Source organism: Aedes aegypti, chromosome 2 (assembly GCF_002204515.2).
Source record: "Aedes aegypti strain LVP_AGWG chromosome 2, AaegL5.0 Primary Assembly, whole genome shotgun sequence".
Lineage (NCBI taxonomy): Eukaryota > Metazoa > Arthropoda > Insecta > Diptera > Culicidae > Aedes > Aedes aegypti.
In genome coordinates this window covers 13,005,421-13,028,053 of record NC_035108.1, presented here as the reverse complement: position 1 = coordinate 13,028,053, position 22,633 = coordinate 13,005,421, and the positions used below count along the sequence as shown (strand labels likewise).

Sequence of the window (22,633 nt, the reverse complement as noted above, 5' to 3'; positions counted from 1 at the left end):
ACCAACCAACGTGATTTTCAATGGGAAGATAAGATTTAAATATGGATTGAAAGCTTTCATTTAGCGTATTAACAGTACTGTGTTGATTCATATTACGGACACTTAGAGTTACAAAGAAGTACAACTAATCGAAAAACATTTAAATTGAACCGTTCTGTATAAAACGTCAGCGTAATCAGGCTTTGCAAACAATTAAATTCCGAATGGTGGGTGAATATTTGGATTCCACATCTTGATTTCACTTTAATAAATATAAATGTTCGGTCTCTTCAACATTCTTATGCCGCACACATACACAATTTTGCTTCATGTTTCAGACATTTTGATTTGAATTCTGGCCAGCTCTTGAGAAGCACAATTAGAATAGTCAAATCATTAATTAAACGCAATAAGCCGTTATAAAGACGTCAGAACTAGTTGAGCGTTGTAAATTTCCACAGTTTGTTAAAGAAAATCTCTTAGGCTGGCCAAAACCGGTGCTTCAAAGATTTTTTTTTTCTGCGGTGAATTTCCAACACGCCACGAGCTGAAGGGAATTACAAAATCTTTTCTCTATCAGACATTGAAACGCTATTTGAAAATTTGGTAGAAATCAATTTGACAGCTCGACATCTGAAAATATGTAAACAATATACTAAGTAAGGTTTTCGACATAAAAACATAATCATCAAATTGTCAGATTGAACAGTGTGACGTCGAGAAACCTCTAAGAGGGACAAGTAGTCTCAGGCAGCGAAGAACATGATGTTCTTATTTTCAATTCTTCGCTATCTGTCAGATCATGTTTTGATATTGATTTGTTGGTCAATCAATTAACTTGCCAGATCTGTTAAGATCTTATAATAACTTTATAAGATATGGTTCAATACTTCTACAAAATCATTTTTGAACTTTTCCAACAAACCAATAACTGATTATGATCGTCAGTGATTCCCATGAGAACATGGAATCATGATCTTCTTCAGCTCTTTCTTCATACTCGGGGTATAGTTTTTGTGCTACACTTTAAGATAATGAATTCAAGAATAGCTTATGCGTAAAATTTTTCCAACATTACGTATTATTTGTTCATTTTCAAGGATATTTCACCCCAGAAGAGCGAAAAGTAATTACCTCGAGAGGGAATAAGGAATGAGGAGTGTAGAATGATAAATGGGAAATGTGGAATGCCGAGTGAGGAATAAGAAGTGAGGAATGAGGAATCAAGAGTTAGGAGTTGGGAGTGAGGAGTGAGGAGTGAGCAATAAGGAATGATGGGTAAGAAATGAGGAGTTAGGAATGAGGATTAAGGAATGAGGAATAAGAAGTAAGGAATGAGGAACGAGGAGGAAGGAATGAGAATTGAGGAGTGGGGAATGAGAACTGAGAAGTGAGGAACGAGGAATGAGGAATGAGGAGTGAGAAGTGATAAATAAGAAATGAGACGTAAGGATTGAGGAATGAGGAATGTGAGATGTAAGAAGTGGGGAATGAGGTGTGAATAATGAGTAGTAGGGAATCAGGAGTAAAGAAGATGAATTAGAAGTGATGAGTAAGGAATGAGTAAGGAGTGAGGAGTGAGTAATAAAGAATGAGGAGTAAGGAATTGGAAGTGAGGAGTGAAGAGGGAGACGTAAGGAATAATGCTTGAAGAATGAGGAATAAGAATTGAGGAATAAGGAATAAGGAGTAAGGAATGAGAGGAATGAGGAATGAGGAATGAGAAGTGATGAATAAGAAATGAGACGTAAGGATTGCGGAATGAGGAATGAGAGGAGTAAGATGTGTGAAATGAAGAGTGAGCAGTGAGGAGTAAGGAAAAGGGAATGCAGAATGGTGAATGAGGGGTAAGGAATAAGAAGTGAGAGATGAGGAGTGAGGAACGAGAAATTAGGAGTGAGGAATGAGGAATGAGGTGTAAATAATGAGTAGTAAGGAATCAGGCGTAAAGAAGATGAATCAGAAGTGATGAGTATGGAATGAGGAATGATGAGTAAGGAAAAAGGAATTAGGAGCGAGGAGTGAAGAATCAAGAGTAGTGAGACGTAAGAAATGACGAGTGACGAATGAGGATAGACAATTGAGGAATGGGTAGTGAGGCATGAGGAATGAGGAGTGAGGAATGATGAGTGAAGAGTGAGGAATGAGGAGTAAGGAGTAAAGAGTGAGGAATGAGAAGTAAGGAATGAGGTTGAGTGACATAACATCGAAAGACAAAATTAATCTCAAACCGTCGAGAGGACAAAACGTCGAAGGGACAGAACGTCGAAAGGACAACATGTCGAGAAGTAAAAAGTTGAAGGAAACAAAATTTCTTGAAAGAATGATTCTCTTCTGAAAGAATAAAACCATATTTATAGCATATTTAATCGACCCCTATGTGAAAAAAGAAGTCTGACAAACAATGTTGATAATTCGCCGCTTTCGACGATTTGTCTCTTTCTATGTTTTAGGATTTGGCATTCGACGGTTTTGGCTTTCGACGTTTTGTCTTTTGATATTTTGTTCCTATACCGAGGAATGAGGAATGAGGAAAGTGGAATGAAGAGTGAGGAAAGTGGAATGAAGAATGAGCAGTGAGGAGTGAGGTACAGGTTGGACTCGATTTTCCGGAGACTGGATTATCCGGGGACTCGATTATCCGGGACTCGATTATCCGAAATTTGTTTTTCGATGTTCTTGTTTTGCAATTTTTATGCATAAATCTAAGCTAATTTGGTATTGCAATATACATTATGCATAGTTCTGCAGTTTAAAACGTATTTAAGAAAAGGGGGGTTTGAAAAAGCTGGTCAAATTTTTTTTCTTGTTAAGGCTGCTACTGTTCCTAGAACAAAATTCTGGCTACGCCACCGCATCATATAAATAAAATAATAAAAAAAGATAATATTGAAGTTCTTTTATCAAAGATTTAAATTTTTTTCTCTTAGTGATTCGATTATCCGGAGGATTCGATTATCCGGAGTGAAAAAAAATCGATACTCCGGATAATCGAGTCCAACCTGTATAAGCTATGAGGAATGAAGAAGAGAAATGAGGAGCGAGAAGTGTGGAATGAGGAGTGAGGATTGCGAAGTGAAAAAAGCAGTTTGAGGAATGAGAAACGAGGAGTGTGGATTGAGGAGTGAGGAATGAAGAATGAGAATTGAGGAATGAGGGGTCTGAACTGACGAATGAGGAATGAAGTGTGAGAGTGAGTAGTAAGAAATGAGGAATGAGAATTGAGGAGTGAAGAGCGAGGAGTAACTTGAAGAGTGAGCAATGAAAAATGGAGAGTACGAAATGAAGAATGGGGAGTGAGTGAGGAATCACGAATGAGGAGTGAGAATTGAGAAGTGTGGAATGAGGAATGAGGAGTGCGGAGAGAGAAATGAAGAGCGAGGAATGAAGAATAAGGTGTGAAGAGTGAGGAATAAAGAGTGATGAGTAAGAAGTGAGGAATGAGGAATAATGAATGGGGAATGAGGAGTGAGTAATGAGAAATGATGATGATGATGAAGATGACGTTCTCACATTTTTGAAATATATGTATGTTATCTTTAGTATGAAAGAACTCAAGTACAAAATGGAATGAATGAAAGATAATATGAATTTATTTTTTCACTGAAAGGTACTAAAAAAAACCATCTTACAATTATAAGAATAGATCAGGAGGAGAATATAGGAATTTAAAGAGGTCCTGACTAGCAAATCATATCAAAATAATTACACAAATATATCATATTGAGATATAATTATCTCCTGCTGATAAAATTTAGATATTCCGAATCAATTTCCAATTATCCATAAAAAAATATATCAAAATGTGTTACAATTTATTTTAATAATATAACAAATCTTATTTCAATCTTGTTATAACTGGAATGGAATTAGAGCTACCTTCATCATTATAACGAAAGTTTATCTGAAATTGCTATGATAACAAGACGTGATATAATTGTGTTTTATCGTATGAAGAACATTCACCAAGAACGAGTAAGTTTGTCATTTATTTACGTCACTATCTGTGACGTCATGTTATACCGCTCGTACGCGAAAGCAATTCGGGTAACACCAAGTCCATGTTCATATGGAATGAGAAAACGTAGAGCCAGTTGAACTTGTATTACCCTTCACTTCAAGTGTTCCAATAACTTCAATGGTAGGGGCGTCAGGTTTATTCCGGTAGTATTGCCTCATGCCTCGGTTTGATTATAAAATTTTTTTTATTTCATTTGCGTCATTTTCTAAAAATACACTTACACACTTGTAACAATTAAACAAAAATGAGTAAAAATACATAATTTTTACCCTAACTGGGTTTTACTGATTGCGGTTTTAGTGACAAAATATGTTACAATTTTGATAAGCTGAAGTACAAAATAATAGTTATTTTAACAACATCCTGCATCTAATTTATAACAACCGGTGTTACAAAACTGATCATAACTAAATAACATATCAAGTTAATATAATTTTGATAGTTTCAGCAAGTCGGGGTACTAATGAAGATATCAAATAATCAGCTGGGCATATACCAGTAACAATGAAAAACTAATCAAACAAGAAGAGACGAATGACACCCCGACCAGAACCACATAACAAGATTATAACACACAGCAGTAGTATACAATATCAGAAATTTATATAATTTTGTTATCAAGATGGCTTTGTTCTCAACTTGTCATATTTTTAGTAATACATTTAAAACAACATTTGTTATATTTTTGACATCGCATTTATAAATTTGTTGCAAATAACATCCGATGTCCTAAACAGTAACATAGTTTGCCATAATTTTGTTATTTTGTAACATCTTTGCAACACATTCTGGAATAATTATGATATGATTGTAACAGGGTTTGTTATATATAAGTTTATTTTGGTGCAAATTTTGTTAGATTTTTTGTTATTTTAACTACAAACAATACATGTTTTATAACAACTGGTGATATAAAAAATCATATCAGGGGAACGCATTTTGTTATAATCTTGTTTCTTCCGTCTGGTCGGGAAATCAGTCTTGTAAACTGTTTCGAGCGATGAGGTTGTGCTGGAATTGTTCCTGGGGCAATTCGGCTGATCCAGCCATTAGATTAGCCATTAGGGCCTCCCTAAGCCGAGTGGTTAAAGTCTGCGGCTACAAAGCAAAGCCATACTGAAGGTGTCTGGGTTCGATTCCCGGTCGGTCCAGGATCTTTTCGCAATGGAAATTTCCTTGACTTTCTTGGGCATAGAGTATCATCGTGGCAACAGGCAAAGAAAGCTATCGGTTAATAACTATGGAAGTGCTGTGAACACTAAGCTGAGAAGCAGGCTCTGTCCCAGTGAGGACGTAATGCCAAGAAGAAGAATATATTTCCCTCTACTGACTCATTGTTCTTGATGGATAATCGCGATTATTAATATATGGCATATTTAATTATAATCTAAAAAAAATTGCATTAAACATGATATAACTTAAAAATGAGTACTTCTAGAGATAATCTAACGGATGGCCAAATTTGATCAAAATTAAGGCATAGAAAGACCCAGACTACCAAAATGTACGTATAACGAAATCACCTGAGGCTTTGCACATGCAACATTTCACTTATAAGATGTCGCGAAAAGGCCTCCTACGTACAAAAGAAGAGGCGATATACGTGCATATATTATGTGATGAAAAACAGCATACAATGCAGGTGTATAAATTTTCTACCGAACTAACCTGTGATCTTATGCGACTTAACTTATGATAACAAATGTTGATTTGACAGCTGCTAAGGATTGATTTGATTTACTTTGTACGAGTGTACGGGACGTGTTTTTGCGGGTTTGATGTAATTTGTATGAATAAACGAGTTATTGCGTGAACTTTGATGCGACTTTTGGTTTTCTGGGGATCACTATCACTCAAAGCCCCGGGGTCAAAAAAGCTACACGGATCCCCGGGATCAAAAACATCTAAATTGGCTTTATCTCAGCGATAGTTCAGATTTTCAGAATTCTCTCACATAATCAATTCCAATTTCCTCAAGTTGTGTAGGGTTGGAAAAAAAAATTCTAGAGGTATTCAAATTTCCCCTAGAGCAATAATACAGTATGTCACCGAATTCTGATGATGTTGAGGAGTATTATCATGCCTGACCATGATTTACTCAAATCACTCCTGCGTGCGTCGGCGAAACGATTCTCAGTGCCAAATCATGGCACAACACGTCGACAAAATTGACTTCAAAGAATTCAATGGATCAAACTTGCCTGACGGCGAAAAAAAGATCGATTTTAAATTGAAAGTGCATCTCATTTGCATTTAAGTGTGCGTTCCATGCGTTGTTGGGCTGTTCTCCGACTGTTACAGCGCAGATAATAATACTGCCAACGGTAGTAATTTGCCGGCAGCCGACTGAAGGTATCATGTCGTGATAAATGGAGAGTGGGTTTTGTTTGTCTCTTTCGAGTTTGATCAACTCTCTTACACAACAATTATGTGACATTGTGTGTGGGGAGGGTGTGTGTGGATTAAGTTGAGTGCTTTCGAATGCTGTTGACAATGAGGCAATTTTTATGTAATGGATAGCCAATAAAATCGGTGATTTTATTTGGATTTGTATTTACTGGAGCGGTTTCGTGACCACAAAGTGGTACTTTTGAAGGATCGTTGAAATTTACTTGGGAGTTTGGATCTCATGAGTCGATACTGTATTTTTTTTATTCTTGTCACACAAACCGAAAGCATTATTATTATTATTCATTTTTAACTATCTTTCTCCATGAGGTTATGCTGTTACTCAGCTTAGTGTTGTTGTGAACACTTTCACAGTAATTAACTGAGAGCTTTCATGGCCAATTGATCATTTTTGCTTGTGTATATCGTGTGGTAGGTACGAAGATACTCTATGCCCGAGGTGGCCAAAGTGCTGCTCTGATGATATGACGGCGATGAAGCACCGCCTTGATTTTTATTTCCAGTAATATCTATTTAATACATAGCACAACAGTTTGTGAAACAAGAACTTGACAAAAAGAACTTGACTGAGAATGGACTTAAGCAATTATTAATTCCTTCCATGGTTTTGGTATAGTTTAAACTTTATGATTTTACTAATCAGTGCAAAACGAATAGCTCAACAAACCTACCTCGTTTACACATATCACAACTTTATGGTTCTGCATAGTTTATTCATCCTTTGGTCACTGTAAGTGGCTTTTTGTTCATTTCTCCTGCTTTTTTACTCATGCCAAACTAACCTTGCACAACGGCCGCATACACCAATGTGCTCTACAAAGATTTTCCGCCCCGATAGGACAAGACCCAACAAACCGCCCAGCCAACGACGCGAAAAATGAAAATGAACAAAAAAACGCTGAAAGAGAAAACATACCGAACATAACTTACACCCGATGTGGGATATGCGTTGCAAACAAGCAACTAACAAGACACCATGGTATACCTAAAAGACCAATGCATGCCCTCTGTACTTTTCGAGTGTTGTAACACGGTTGGCAGCCGCAGTTGGTGGTGGGTGGTCTCTCCCTCTAGAGCATACTCCATCCAAAGGGCGGAACGCCTTCCGTAGAAAGAAAGGCTAGATTTATGGCACTTTCTACGCTTGGTGGACTCTTGGCGAATGATCCGGAAAATGCACTCGCAGTTATCGACATCATTGTCCAGGTGTCGAACCGAAACAAAGTCGATTTGGTACTTACTTGTGCACACGTTCGGAACGGGCCCTTTTTTTGATTGGCCACACTTCTGGCTTGGGTTGGATTGAAATGTGAGATTGGAATGCATTTTTTACAAGCGTTTGACAGATCTCGGTGGAAGTATTTTCGCTGAAATTTCTCGATTCCAAACCGTGAAATGTATTTGGCCATCAACGTGGCTGTCAATTCCAGCTGATTTATCACATTCGTTTGGACACATAGCTTTCAGATGTGTCTCGTGCTCCAGAGGTTAGTTTATCCAGTCATGAAGGTAGCAACGTCGCAAGCCAACCATGTGCTTCCAATCCAGCTTCATTTAAAACCAATCCTGAACAGATGAGCCATCCACAGTCCAAGTCAGATACTCTTGCAACGTTATTCCGAAACTGTCACAACCGCTATAAATCTGTGAAAGGGTCTGAAATCGAATCCGAATGCTCTCTAAATATGAGAAAAAAATTCAGCTGTCAGATCAAATCAACTTCACTTTCGATCCCTAATCTCGATTTCATGAAGCAACGCCTCTCCGTTTGAAACTATAAATATCATCCCAGTACTGACATTTGTTTGGCCGTCCACTAATAACGTAAGGCATTTCCAACGCACAAATCTGAGTAAATCCGGACATCAAGCTAGATCTCCTAATAAACCCATACCCAGTTAATGGACGTCCCCTCTCCTGGATGGGCAACTCAAAGCATGAACCGCCATCCACAGCTGCGACCGCAAACTCACTACTAACCCATATTTAGCGATTACGATCTGTGCAGCGCGAATGAAGCGACCATCCAACGAACGGTTCTTCCGCAAATAGTGTCCAGCTGATGGAGATACGTCAGAGTCGGTTCCGAGCCAAAGAGAAGGAATCCAGGTTAACCTACCGATGCCGTGCCGAGGAAATTGGACCACGAAAGATGATACTTTTAAGTGTGAAGAGTCACACAAATCATCGCGTGGAGGCTCCGTCGGTTGCCTGGTCTGGTCCGGGTTTCTTCGCGCATCAAGGTTTAATGCTCGCGTACTCGAGGGAAGGGTAAAGTGGTTTAAAATGCACTCGTGGGGTGTAATGGTCCAGTTTAGATAGATAGATAGATAGAAGATAGAAGATAGAAGATAGAAGATAGAAGATAGAAGATAGAAGATAGAAGATAGAAGATAGAAGATAGAAGATAGAAGATAGAAGATAGAAGATAGAAGATAGAAGATAGAAGATAGAAGATAGAAGATAGAAGATAGAAGATAGAAGATAGAAGATAGAAGATAGAGATAGAAGATAGAAGATAGAAGATAGAAGATAGAAGATAGAAGATAGAAGATAGAAGATAGAAGATAGAAGATAGAAGATAGAAGATAGAAGATAGAAGATAGAAGATAGAAGATAGAAGATAGAAGATAGAAGATAGAAGATAGAAGATAGAAGATAGAAGATAGAAGATAGAAGATAGAAGATGGAAGATAGAAGATAGAAGATAGAAGATAGAAGATAGAAGATGAGATAGAAGATAGAAGATAGAAGATAGAAGATAGAAGATAGAAGATAGAAGATAGAAGATAGAAGATAGAAGATAGAAGATAGAAGATAGAAGATAGAAGATAGAAGATAGAAGATAGAAGATAGAAGATAGAAGATAGAAGATAGAAGATAGAAGATAGAAGATAGAAGATAGAAGATAGAAGATAGAAGATAGAAGATAGAAGATAGAAGATAGAAGATAGAAGATAGAAGATAGAAGATAGAAGATAGAAGATAGAAGATAAAAAATGCGTAAATTGACAAACTTCGTAACTCGAAAGAATCGCAGTTGGCCGGACTAATTTCTTTGAGATTAAGTTGACATTCTGAACCATCTTCCCCTATTGCAACTCCAGCTGTTGGCGTGCATTGGACCATGCCAACCGGTGTCGAGTCCGTCTTATAGCTCCCCGAAACTTACGAGAGGTGCTCTTCGTCGGGTTCGTGTTTTGATGCGCTGATCATGGTGTGGGAAATATCATAAACTGTTGAAAATGGGACGACTGAAAGCACAGCTGCTGCACCAGGCGGCTGGTAGATCGAGGCTAGAACTAATTCAATTTACAGGTATACTACGTGCCTTCGATGAGGTTTAGCTAAACATTGAGGTTGAGGAAGAAAATTGTTTTGCGAAACAGGTGAAAATGAAATTGGTTTTGAATCATATGTCGGGTGAAGAAATTAACCTCACTTGAAGCCAATCATATATTTTTTTTTTTTTCCTTCTAAGCAATGGGGGGATAATCTGCTCAACAGACTCCGGACCCAGGTCCGGGAGTGTGGGGTTGGGGACCATTTACTACGTACAAGCAGTAAACAGGACTACACCCCCGACCCACTAAACCATTTCCATTGCCGCCAAACCCTTCGTCTCTCCGGGACCACCAAGAAGGCATTGCTTCGGAGAGGGGCTATTGCACATCGCATCCTCCAGGTTAGCTGCGTAGCCATGCAGCAACGAACATCGATGATACGCTTAGGAGGGCCCAACAAGGTAGCATGCTGGCGCATTGCCAGCTTCCCGGGTGGTCCTCGCCTCCCGTTGTCCGCTGAAGGCGGGCAGGGTCGACCACTAAGCCCGCGCCCAGCTGCACCGCAGGTATCAAGAACTGATACTGCGGGCTTCGCAATTTGACCTACTGAAGGCTCAGGCCCTATCAGCTAGCACCAGCTGGGATTGCTGACGAAGGGGCCTCCACCTGCCCCGAACAACCAGAGGCTCGTACCCACCCAGTAGGCCGGCGCCACGACAGCAGCGCTACCAGGATGTTCTCCCCGCGGCCACTTAATCGCTGTAAGGGTCGATTTCGACCGTAGGGCACCGGTATGACCTACGTAGCCGACTGCGAACCCTTGGACCACCTGTTGATTAGCGTCTGCACTAGTCACTCCTCGAGTCCACACGCCACCTCCTTTGGAGTTCCGAGACGATGTGGGTGATAGCCGATGAAACGGCATTCCAGCCAAACTCGTCTGCACACATCCTCTGGACCAAATTGTCCGGAGTCGTGTCCCGACCGCATGTGGCAAACATGCGGTCACGCATTGTGCGGAAACGCGGGCACACGAACAAAACGTGTTCCGCCGTTTCCTTTTTTTTTTTTTTTTTTTTTTTTTTTTTAAATCTTTATTTGAGTGTATTTTAACGCACGAGGGACCGCCGTTTCCTCTAAACCTGCACAAACTGGACATTCGGGAGAACCCGCATGACCGAAACGGTGTAGATATTGTCTAAAGCATCCATGACCCGAAAGGACCTGTGTTAGGTGGAATGTTAGTTCCCCATGGCGCCTATTGACCCAGATATCTAACCTCGGAATCAACCTGTGAGTCCACACTCCCTTGGTGGAACTGTCCCACGCACGCTGCCATTTGACCATGGAGGCCAGTCTGGCAGTCCTGCGTATGCCTCTAGTGCCGCGCATTTCGAAGCACTCTATGTCTTCCATGATAAGGATACCAATAGGCATCATACCGGTGATGACACAAAGTGCATCGTGTGACACGGTACGGTACGCGCTCGCAACCCTCAGGCACATTAGCCTATAAGTACTCTCTAGCTTGCTACGGTAGCTATCGGTACTCAAAGCCGTGCCCCAAGCCGGGCCACCATACCTCAGTATGGACGAGGCGACACTGGCCAGAAGCTTACGCTTGCTGGCGTACACCGCAGAGCTATTGGACATCATCCGGGACAGTGCCACAATAGCTGTGGAGGCTCTCTTGCAGGCATAATCGACATGGCTACCGAAGGTAAGCTTGTCGTCGATCATCACCCCCAAGTGTTTGACGGAGCGCTTCGAAGTGATTGTGCAGTCGCCTACACTGATCACCGCTTGCTGCGCCGACTTTCGGTTGTTGACAACAACAGCCTCCGTTTTGTGGTGAGCCAATTCCAGTTTCCTGGAGCTCATCCACTCCTCCACAATTGCGATCGAGTGGGCTACAGTCAATTCCACTTCTTCGATCGATTCACCGTAGACCTCCAGCGTAATATCGTCGGCAAAGCCACCGATGACCACACCCGCCGGGAATTTTAATCTCAACACCTCGTCGTACATGACATTCCATAACACCGGACCCAGGATGGAACCTTGCGGGACTCCTGAGGTTATGTGAAAGCACTTCCGACCCACCTCTGTGTCATAGACTAATACCCGATTCTGGAAGTAACTTCCGAGAATCTTGTACAGGTACTCGGGTATCCCCAGACGCAGGAGCGCATCAGCAATAGCCGCCCAACTGGCACTATTAAATGCATTCCTTACATCCAGAGTCACTACTGCGCAGTAGCGAATACCCCTCCTCTTACGCTGGAGTGCTATCTCAGCGGTTTTCTTAACCGCCAGAATAGCGTCTACAGTGGACCTCCCTTTCCGGAAGCCGAACTGGTTGCCTGAGAGACCATTTACACCCTCGGTGTACCTCGACAGTCTGTTGAGGATGATCTTCTCGAGCACTTTCCCCACCGTGTCAATCAAGCAAATTGGTCTATACGCCGACGGGTCACCGGGTGGTTTCCCCGCCTTTGGCAATAGTACCAGGCTCTGCCTCTTCCACGCATCTGGAAATACTCCCTCGTCCAGGCATATCTGCATAGCAGATCTGAACATACCGGGAGCCTCCAAGATTGCGACTTTGAGGGCCAGGTTTGGAACTCCGTCCGGACCTGGTGCCTTCTCCATGCTTAGGGATTTTGCAATCCCTACAAGTTCCTCATCAGTTACTCTATCCTCATCACCAGCCCCAATCCCCGGCTGTCCTACAAAAGGAGGCCATGGGCTAGGGTTGTGGCGCGGGAAGAGCCCCTCGATGATCCCCTCCAGCATCTGTGGAGACTGCTCCGTAGGAGCAATTGCACCTCTTGTCTTCGCCATTACGATCCTGTAGGCATCACCCCACGGGTTCGCGTTGGCACTCTGACAGAGTCCCTCGAAGCAGGCCTTTTTGCTTGCCCTTATCTCAGACTTCAGCGCGACTTTGGCAGCGGTGAACACCGCCCGTCGTTCTTCACGCTCCTGCTCGGTACGTGCTCGCTGCATCCGTCTCCTGGCCCGTAGGCAGGCACGGCGCAGGTTCGCAATAGCTTGAGTCCACCAGTATGTCGGTGGTCTCCCATTCCTAGGGTGGACTTTTCTAGGCATGGTCGCATCGCATGCACGCGTAAGCACCGCTACCAGTTCGTCCCCGCTTAGGCCGAGTAGGTTACGCTCACGGCGGAGCGCCTCCCTAAGTACTTCATCATTGAAGTACGATGTCTTCCACCTACGAGGGCTTGGCCTTGACCTAGCCGCTTCCTCAACCCGCTGCCTGCTGTTGTTGTAGTCGATACTGTAGCGAACCGCCAGGTGGTCGCTGTGAGTGTAGCCATCGTCTACCCTCCAGTTCGAGCTACTCGTTAGGCCAGGACTACAAAAAGTAACGTCGATAATCGACTCCGCTCCGTTACGGCTGAAGGTACTTTTGGCACCAATATTAGCCAGATCGACATCTAGCACGGCCAGTGCCTCTAGCAGGATTTGACCTCGCTGGTTCGTGTTACGGCTTCCCCATTCCACGGCCCAGGCATTGAAGTCACCCGCTATTGCCCGCTATAGCCAATCATATTTATGCTTATTGAAGAGTAATACAAACCTACTTAAATAAAGAGCTGAGGGTATGAGTGTTGATTTAAATGTTGATAAAGGTGGTTGCGTCTTGACCATCGACAAAAATATTTCCCAAATAAAAGTTTTATTTTGGAACATGCCAGTATAAATATCACACCACGATTTTAAGATTAAAGCAAAACAAAATAACTACTAGTTTCACAAAATAAAGTGTTGATAAAAGTTTAAAACGATGTTTTTTAAACATTCAGGTGTAATTAGATGTTCCTTTTAGTATCCCTTTTATTTATTTTGAAATTATTACAAGGATATTCGCAGTAATTCCATAAAAAATTAAGATATACCCTAATAATGTATCAACATTTGTGCACATTGAGACTAAGCCCTCTAGTCATTAAATCTAAACGGTTTCTTTAAAGCAAGTTACACGTCAACATTTACTTCACAACCTCAAATGGACCTGCAATCGGACGCATCCGGCGTTGTTAATTTTTGTTACAATGATAAGAGCGCCAGTACTTATACAATGAGCACTTCCACAGTTATTAACTGAGAGCTTTCTTTGCCAAAGTTACAATTTTCGCAGTAGTATATCGTGTGACAAGTACGACGATACCCTATGCCCAGGGAAGTCAAGGAAATTTCCATTACGAAAGGATCCTGAATCGACCGCGAATCGAACTCAGACACCTTCAGCGGACTATAACCACTCGGCTCATACTCATGCCAATTTGATAAATTTTAGATGTAGAATGATTTTCCACTGACAATTCAAGTACTACACAATCTTTCCCTTCTGAAAACTTCTTGGATCGATTTGTATTCCAACCCTGATATCTTCAACTAAGCTCTGCGTACTCCGCATATTGCAGCTGAACTAATTACAATTACGTTGTGCTTCATGCTTTTACATCAACTAGCATAATCAACAGCCATTTTCCGCATAATTTTTCACTTATTCTCAGTTTCATTTAGCCACCTTCTACCATTTATCAAGCACACCCTTTCCTGCCGCCACCATCCACCCATGCACTCAATGCGAGAACATCGGAGATGTAGCTTTCAGTTTCATTCCATTGTGGTGGCTTCACGTTGCTCTCCGGCGTTTATTTTCCCATATACCTACCGACTGTGTGATTTGTGGCACGTGACTATTACAGAGGCTGCTACATCTGTAACAGGCCTTCGAACTAACCGTCCACGATGGCAAGCAAGCAGTCAAGCGTTGTATGTTTAGCCTATGTAAGGTAGCTAGCATGCAAACATCTCACAGCAACTGATAATCAAACTCTCATCTGGCCCTACTCTGGTTGGAGAAAGAAAAACTCCACTTTTCCCCATGGGGCTCGACACAATTGGTGCAATATCTTACATAACCGATCATATATTACGTATGTGTGCTTTAATAGAAACATATATTTTTGCTTTCCGTTCTTCCATTGCAGCATCACTGAGGGTCGGTTCCTTATCACGCGAGACTTCACACAGCATATCGGGGTCGTCCAATCCCGCAGTGAGATGTGTCGATGAGAATTCATCACAGCAGCAGCAGTGGCACGTGATTTCTTGCACTGCAGGTGAGTGCCGATATAGGGCTATGGAACACTTAGGTTCCCAAATCCATTACGTCACATTGCGTTGTTTGATTACGGGTGAAAGAGAAATCAGACGCGTTCTGGAGTGTGGAACAGGAGGGAATAATATATACTACACTTTAACAAAGAAATTTCCTGATTTTACCCTAGACGCATCAGTTTGCCTCGGTCAATAATATTACCAGAGGACTTTTTTCCATTGCATAAATTGTTTTGTCCTTCGTCTTGGTTTTGTGTATGACTAAGGTAGTTGACGTAAGATAATCAAAGATATTTACGAAGTGTTAAAACAGAGATTTTTCAATAGTTTCCGTATTTTAGTTTGTCATCCTTCTATGTATTGCACATTCAGTAGCTTTTCGATTTATCACGCTATACTCGTCTATTGTATTTAAATTTTCTAGTAGTTCAATGACAATCTTTACTTCTCTCAACTTGAGAACAGATTGTTTTGCTGTTACTCTCACTTAACACTACCGTGAAAATCATAACATTCTACCATGACCCCACAGTTATGGATCAAATAGTGTGGAGTCCAACCTATAAAATTCAATAAAACGACATGGAAAACGTAAAATTGTAATTTAAAAGCACGAATCGAATCGTTTCAAATTGGAACTTCGATTAGTAAACTGTTTTGGGTGTAATATTCACATAGGATTGCATAAAAATTAAAAATTGTGTCGGTTCCTGAAAACCATATTATGGATCAATTTTCATATTATGGATCAAATTGTGACATATTACGGATCAGTGCGCAAAATCAAGAGATTTTCAACTCAATGCATCTGTATTGCATGGTATGGCGCAAGTTAACAATGTTTCATATATAACTGCAAAAAATAGCAGTGTTAGAGCTGAAAACAAGGGTAAAATGCCCTTTTTATTGTGATACTGCATTGTAGTAACTGAGACATGAACTGTTTCCGCTCCACACCAAGTTTTCCACCCATTTTTGTCTGCTAAAATATGAAATTTACAGACCTTGATGTTTTATTAGTTTTATAATTAGTGCTGTTGTCTAAAAATGTCGAATCCAATGCATAAAATAGCAGAAATCTACATTCTTTGGAAGTGATCCATAACCGTGGTAAACAATCATTTCCTGGTCCATATTATGGATCACTAGTTAGAAGTGCTAATATTCGGTATTTTGAATAAAAATTCAAGTAAAATGTTTTTCAAAGATGAATTCATACTAAAACGAAGCGAACGAGCATAAAGCATGCTATAACATTTGAATTTTACCACCTGTGGGAGCTTATGAATGCTGACGGCACTTCTTACAGAAAACGACCATATAATGATAGCTGTGTGGTACCAACTAAACATTTGTCAAAAACACCTTTATTTAGCAGTTGAATGTTGTGCTTAACATTACAAATGGTAGAAGACAAATAGTATAACATGGGAAAAATATGTTTTACGTCAACGTTTATGCTTTGAGCGAGTTATCCGATGTTGAACGCCAAAATGATCCGTCACTGTGGGTGATCCGTAACTGTGTGGGCATGGTACTTGTGCATTATTTGTGTCATTCGAGTATTCAACTTAATGCTGCTCCCACCTTTCAATCATCAAACGTTTGTTTGTCTTTTCCCTTTTTCAAAATAGAGTCCAGTAATCTTACAGGGAATACAATATATCAACTCTGATGGTTTTTTAACTAATTCAATACTGTTTGTAAAAAGAGATCTGATATATTCTTTAATTTGAAGTATTTAAAACATTTAGTCATGCACTTAATTATTATCACTATTAAATAGTAAATTTACTAGTTAATTTACTAGTAAATTTTGCAGAATTGTGTTTTTTGCTGATAAATAAATTAAACGTGCTTGGTTTACTATGAACTTTATTCCGCATTAGCTTTGAGTTACTTGAATTCCACAAGATGTAATTTTAGTGCACTACAATTGGTGTTCCGAATTTGATAATTTTGTATCGAAAAGGTCAACTATTATTGGTCATTTTTAAACTACACCACTTTCCAGAGAAACAGGTCATTCGTCAGAAATGGGCATGTGGGAAACTGACTTTCTGTGAATCCCTACCTCAGTTATGAATACCTCTCAATTGAAAACTCAACTATGTGAAATGTTATTTCTTCAAGAACTAGAACATCGACGTCTTAGTAATATTTCATTTCTAGCACCACCGCTCCTGAAACAATACTTAAAATCAATAAGGAAGTTATTTCTAATAAATTTCTGAAGGAATATTTAACGAAGTCTCTGCCTTAGACTGCAAAATCCATGGAAAGTGGGTTGCTCCAGTGTATTGTTAGTTTATGGTGACGCCAGTTAACCTTTACGTCCCCGACAAGGCATTTTCAAACAGCTGCCATTTCATCAATTTTCATTCGATGTTTTCAAACCACCTTCAAAAAGTAATTTGCCATAAATGAACAATGTAGAAATCGGAACCATGACGGAGATATTCCGAGTTGTACTGATGTCAAAGCGGTGCCAATTTTGTGAAATGTGATTATTATTTCAATAACAACACCGTCGTTTCAATGTAGAACGCGTGAAAATGATTTATTGTGATCATTTGAACATGTCAAATAGTTACTTGTCCATCCCGGAACACCGCGCCGGTTGCGCAAGGTTTCCTACGAGGACGTATAATTCTTATGTCAAAAACTTATTGTGCAACGTCTCGATCTTCATGAATTCAAGAGAACTTGTCAATAAATGAAGAGTAACTCAACAAATGTGGCCAATCTTTTTGGTGATTCCTGATCCACGCACCCAATCCGGGGAATACGAGAGAAATATCAAAATGATTCCCTTGAAGAGTTCCTAGATGGGGTTTTATAAACTTTGAGTACTTAGAATTCATCTTTGAAGTAATCACTGTATGAATGAAGTTTTCTAAAGGATTATAGAGTGATTACAAGCAACAGCACCAAAATTTGGTAAATTTTTTAATTCATTTTTTTCTATTGAGCTGAAACTTTGCACAGTTTTCCAGTTCCATCTAAATCGTCATTTTCCGATATCAAATCTTCAAGTTGAGTCACGACTGCAACTTTTCAAAAGGGTGTATGTAAAAATGGTTCAAAAATATTCAAAAAGCTGCACAGAAAACGGTTCGTTCGATTGTTAGACAACTAAAGAAACAAAGTTAGACAACTAAATAAAGATTCCAAAAAAAATACACACAGTAAAAAAAAACTCAAATATCTCAAAACCCTATCGGAATACCAACGTAATTTTTTGAGGGAAAACGGTCCATTATATTAGCTATCTACCATAAAAATTTGGTGATGATAAACAAAAAAGTTATGACATTTCAAACATGTCACAATTTTCACATTTAGTAGAAAAAAAAAAATTTTTCGGTGTAAATTATTACGGGAACCGCAGTTTGTTGCTGATTTTATTGTTAAGGGCCTTGCGTGAATTAAACAAGTCGTTTTCATGTATTCATTAGTATTATGTATATTATATGTATAAATATTATGTATATGTATAAATATTATATGTATATGTATGTATGTATAAATTAAAATGAATTAACAGATTACACGAAAATAATTTTTTTTTACCAGGATATTTTTTTTTAGAGTATGATCGATGAGTTTCTAAATGTTATATATAAACTTTAAAAGTTTTGGATTTGGGTATGCGTTATGAGATCATGAAAACATTTTATTAATACTTATTTATTTATTTATTGTTATTCAATTATTTTACAATATCGAACACTTTTGCATCATTATCAGTACAGTTCGAGTATAGTTTTGCTTTAATTTTATTTTCTGACAATGGAATGAAACAGTGAAATTTTTGGGTTCCTTGGATCGTTTTCGCGTTATTATATTGCTCGCTGAGCTCTGATGCCGTTAATTCGTACTCTTCAGTAGTAGTAAAACAAAAGGATAATTTTGTTAAATCTTCTTCTTTTCTGCGATTCGCCCAATCAAATAGTTCTTTTGCAGTTTTAATTGGATGCTCACGTTCTTTGGCTAAACTTGCTCTTGTGGCCATGCGCTTTATGGTTCCTTCAATAGCATCACAAGGACCTTTGCCATGTGACGTAGCAAAGAAATGCCATTCTGCATCAATTCCGTACTTTGATTTAAATTGACATAGGCTCGAAAAATTCTTACGGTTTTTGTACTGCAATGCTGCTCCATCAGACATGAAATATATCTGTCTGATTTCTTTATCCTTATCAACGCGTAAAAAATTAATCATTTTGGCAATAAACAAATTTACAGATACTGAGTCGTGTCTTAAATCTTCGGAAATTACAATAAAACTAAAATGTTCAATTTGCGTACATCCATTGAAATAAATAACGAATGGATGAATTGTAGCTTGTTGTACGTTCCAGTGATGGGACTGCACTTCATCTTGCAATACAAAGCTATAGTTTTCAGAAAAATCACAAATGACTAAAAATTCACCATCTTGAAATGTATTTTTCGTATTTTTTAAAAAGCGGGATTGCTCTGTTTTAATAAAGTTGTGAGGAATTAAACTTTCTAATTTCAAGCAAAAAAATGACACAAACTCATCTACAGGTTTTACAATAGTTTCTAGGTCACACCTATCCGTGGTCACCCATTGCTCAAATGATAACTGATCAATATAATTTTCTTCAAACTCAGCGAATAAAGTATTTTCCAATGATGAAGAATCTGGACAATCCGAACAAGATCGTAGATAGCAATTTGATGTTGTATTTTCACACAAAAGACTACCAGTTAACATTTTAATATCCTTTGATAAATTGATTCTTTTCAAACTATGTAAGATTAGGTTAATATTTTCGTGTGTTGTGCACACACAAACATTATGTGTTCCTGAATTGGATAGAAGCTTGCATTGCCTTGGACGAAGGCTTGCAAATGAGGAAAAACCTACCTTAATATTTTCGTTAATTTTCTTGAAGCGTGTATACGCTTCTTTCAAAGTAGTCATCATTAATCGTTTTTGGATTGCTTGACGCTTTCCATCTTTTTTTACAGATACATAATCTTTTTGGCCAGGCATAGCTCTACTTACTTCATCGTCTTCAAAATATTGAATTATTTTTTCTTTTGTCTCATCTGTTAATGAAGTACTCGACCTAGCATTTTTGGTTGCAAGACAGTTATTTTTGAATTGTTTTGCCTCTTTTGCTGTATTTCTATTGGTTTTGAACTCATCAATGGCGTCTTGAATAGACCACGAGCTTGGCAGCATCGACAAAACCAATAATTTGTCTTTCCTTGTCGTGGCTAGATTCGAGAACCTTTCCTTCATATTCATAATTACCCGTTTTTTTTTTTTTTTTCCTCGCTTGTCATTTTTTTTCCATTTCAGATCCGAATTTTCCGAAGCTTTGAATTTCAATTTTGACGATTTGCTTGGAGGATTTTCCCAGTGTGAATAATTCAAGAGCTGCCTATCAAGTATTTGGAATTCAAGTTTTCGGTCACTTTTATCGTCATTGGAGTTTCGTTCGTTGCAAAACCTTGAGTATAATTTTACCTTTATTATTTATTTCTTTTCCTGTTATTGTAGTTCTCATTTGACATTGTTATTTATATTTGTGTGAAGTTTCCATTATGGAAACTGACGGGGATGAGGGGGGACCTAAAGAAAATTCCGATTGTGCTGAATCCTCTTCTTTGACCAAACCATTTCGTGTAAAAGTTTACCCTTCTAGTTTTTCTGGGCCTTTTGTCGTATATTTTCGAAAAAAGGAGAAACCCATTAATGTTTTGCTGATTTCCTCTGAGATTTATAAAAAGTATAAATCTGTAAAGGAAATTAAAAAAATTTCATTGGACAAGTTGAGAATTGTTTTTGGATCGCGAGATGAAGCAAATGCTCTCTTGGAATCCAAGTTATTTTTTAATTCCTATCGCGTGTATGCACCTTGTGATTCATGCGAAATTAATGGAATAATATATGATGAATCATTGAACTGTGATGACATTAGAAATCATGGTTCAGGTTTTTTTAGAAACAAATCCATTTCTCCTGTCGAGATACTGGATTGTGTCCGTTTATCAAAATTATTTATTGATGGGAATGATACCAAGTATGTACATTCTAATTGTATCAAGATTACGTTTTCTGGATCTGTACTGCCAGACTACGTTAATGTTGATAATGTTATTTTTCGCGTGAGACTTTATTATCCAAAGCTCATGCATTGTGATCGATGCCTTCTTTTTGGTCACACTTCGAATTTTTGCTCTAACAAACAAAAATGTTCTAAATGTGGTGAATTTCATTCGTCATCCACTTGCAAGAATCAATCTAATTTATGTATTTATTGTAAACAGGAACACAATTCTTTAAAAGAATGTGCTGTTTATATCGAAAATCAATCAAAATTCAACCAAAAAATAAAAAATAAAAATCTCTTGTCGTATGCTGAAGTAACGAAATCCACTGATAACATTGCTTCTGCAAATACTTTTGAAATTTTGTCAGATGATGATGGTAATGTAGACCATGAAAATTTTGGTAATTATGTGTACAAACCTCCTAGCAAAAGGAAAAGAATAAACAATAAAACTTCTAACAACCACAATCAAATATTTGAACCTCAACCATCTACTTCTTTCGATTTGCACTTTCCATCCTTGAATGATACTACTTCTCCTAAAAATATTCCAGGATTTCGTAAAATAGAGACTGATCCTACATCTAACAATAAAAATCAAAATTCAAACAATTTATCGGAAAACAAAGCTAAAGTAGATACTGATAACTCAATTTTGAACATTTTAGAAGAAATAGTAGAATTTTTAGGATTGAGTGATTTCTGGAAAAAAATAATTAAAATATTTTTACCTATTTTGGCTTCCTTTTTAAATAAATTGAATTCTTTTGGCCCTCTTTTGTCTTCATTTTTCTCTTCGTAATGGCTCAAATAAAAAATAATGATATGAATATTTTACAATGGAATTGTCGTAGTATTATTCCAAAAATTGATAGTTTAAAAGTTTTGATAAGCAGTTATAATATTGATTTGTTTTGTTTAAATGAAACTTGGTTAGTGTCATCAAAATTCTTCCATGTTTCTAAATTCAATGTTATTCGAAAAGATAGAGATTCTTCGTATGGAGGAGTTCTTATTGGAATTCGTGAAAATATAGAATTTAAATATTTAGATTTGTCAATACATTCACAAGTTGAATATATTGCTATTTCTGTTAAAAAAGAAAAGTGTGAGTTTTCAGTTATTTGCTTTTATATTCCTCCTAATACCACTTTTTCTTTATCGCAAATTAGAAGTATATTGAACGAAGTTCCTCCCCCATTTTATATATTAGGTGATTTCAATGCACATAATTTTGCTTGGGGTAGTGAGAAAACGGATGGTAGAGGTTCATTGATTATGGAACTAATTGATGACTTAAATTTACATATCCTCAATGATGGATCTTTTACTAGGATTGTTGTACCACCAAATCATCATTCGTGTATTGACTTATCTTTATGCTCTAATAGCTTGTCTATGAAATCTTCTTGGAAAACTATTGACGATCCTAATGGTAGTGATCATTTACCAATTTTAATTGAAATTCAAAATCCTGTCCAAGATAATTTTGTCCATGAATTTAATGCTCCTGACCTTTGTACAAATGTAAATTGGACAAAATTTTCTGATCTGGTATCTCTTTCGTTAATTAATATTGTTGAATTGTTATCTCCAATTGAAAATTACAATAATTTTTCAAAATTATTGATTGATTGTTTGCATAAATCTCAAAATAAAAAAAATAAGTCATGTTCTATTAGAAAAAATCGCCCTTC

At 38.3% G+C, this 22,633-nt stretch overlaps 1 protein-coding gene across 2 annotated transcripts in view; it reads left to right on the top strand.

Moving 5' to 3' along the window:
- The window catches only part of LOC5571216, a 406,901-nt gene that overhangs the window by 108,724 nt on the left and 275,544 nt on the right, over positions 1-22,633 (top strand). For both annotated transcript variants that reach the window (XM_021839914.1, XM_021839913.1), the window contains exon 2: positions 14,715-14,846. The gene's annotated coding sequence lies outside the window, so the exon portion shown is untranslated. The remainder of the gene's footprint in view (positions 1-14,714; positions 14,847-22,633) is intronic.